The 1,528-nt window shown below is 37.6% G+C and overlaps 1 protein-coding gene across 2 annotated transcripts in view; it reads right to left on the bottom strand.

Annotated features, from left to right (window-relative positions):
* LOC116701686 (protein CutA homolog) overlaps window positions 1–1,242 on the bottom strand; it is an 11,060-nt gene extending 9,818 nt beyond the window's left edge. For both annotated transcript variants that reach the window (XM_032535552.1, XM_032535558.1), the window contains exon 1: window positions 1,163–1,242. The gene's annotated coding sequence lies outside the window, so the exon portion shown is untranslated. The remainder of the gene's footprint in view (window positions 1–1,162) is intronic.
* Between the last annotated feature and the right edge of the window lie 286 nt (window positions 1,243–1,528).

The raw sequence follows: 1,528 nt of genomic DNA, 5'->3' as shown, positions 1-1,528 counted from the left end.
GTTTACCCAGTTTAGAAACTGACCCCACGTTGGAGTATAAATCATAGACAGTAAAGGAAATGGACCAACAAATTCTGTTGCTGTTGCCAGAAACGAGCGAAAGATATTAAAAGCACTTTTCCGGTGATGGCTGAGCGTTACTGCGCAGCCTCCAACTAAGTTTGACAACGTAGTGACGTGAGCAACCGGTCTGAAAGTTGTAAGTGTTCTAGTATCTGTGCCAAGAGAAATCTCAATCATTCCAAATCTTGCAGAGACGGAGAGCGTATGTATATTTCAAATTTCAAATTCAATGGAAGTATTTTTTTTTTTTACTTGTGAAGAGCCTTGTGGGGAACCATCCACATTATTTTTTTAGACAGTTTGGTTGAAAGAAACCCAAATTTCCGATATAAATTTTTTTTTAAATGGGTCAAATCTGACCCAAGGACAACAGAAGGGTTAAAGAACAGACCATGGTTACTCAAAACCTCTATTTTAATAATGATATTATAGAATATAATAACATTCTGTTCTTCACTAACCTCAAAACTGTACTATGCCATTACACAGGCTGACTCTTGTGTGTATCGATCAGACGGACACATTCTGATTAATCATTAATCATGCACAAGTGTAAGGAGACGCTTGAAAATGACTGGAACCTTTCTCTAGTACAATTTTATGTGACGAAACAAAATTGACTGATTAATATTTGAGTTTCTGTCCACCACTGGCCACTGTGGCAAGCCAGCATGTTCACATAGTAGCTAGTTAACTAGCTATGTGAATATGTTGCTACCATGTTTCAAATGTGTACAGGGTAGCTAGTAACGTACGTTAGCAATAGTCAGTCTTCTTCACTCATTTACTTTACTTCATTTCTTAAGATAAAGAGGCAGCTATTTTCACCCAAGGATAATGCAAATGTGAAAAATACACTTTGTTTTAACTTCTTAAATATCATAGTTTCTGGTTTCTTGCAGAGGTGTGTTTAGCTAACGTTACGTTAGCATGTGAGCTAGCAGTAAGGTTAGTTATTGTTAGTCGGGGAGGAAAGCTTTGGGGACTTTATGACAAGGCAACACTACAAGACTACCGAACATAGCGAGAAGAGGGGAAAAAAGCACCTAACGTTATTCCGTAGCACCAAACCTGTCAAGAGTCATTTTTAGTAACTTACCTTCCGACAGCTGCCTGGCTGTGCCTAGCGAGCGACACACTCTACCGTAAAGCGAGTGGGCTGTATGAAACTGTCGTAAATCAGCAAGCTCTCAAACGAAGGTTGCCATTTTTCTATTTTCATTATCTCAAGTTGTAGATGCTAATGTAAATAGTAATTAGTAAATGAGTAAATATAGTAATCGATTTGTTGTTATCAATGTGTGGGCAACTTATAGACGTCATATGATATGGTGCATTTAATGGCGACAATACACCCAAAAGACATTCCATTGTTATAGCCTGTTTATTGTCTTGACACGGAAAAACAGTACAGGTTATATACTGTATAGATAAAACAATTAGGCGAATGATTCACTATAAGTTA

Source organism: Etheostoma spectabile, chromosome 2 (genome assembly GCF_008692095.1).
Source record: "Etheostoma spectabile isolate EspeVRDwgs_2016 chromosome 2, UIUC_Espe_1.0, whole genome shotgun sequence".
In the NCBI taxonomy this organism is placed as follows: Eukaryota; Metazoa; Chordata; class Actinopteri; order Perciformes; family Percidae; genus Etheostoma; species Etheostoma spectabile.
This window is presented reverse-complemented; position numbering and strand designations above follow the sequence as displayed.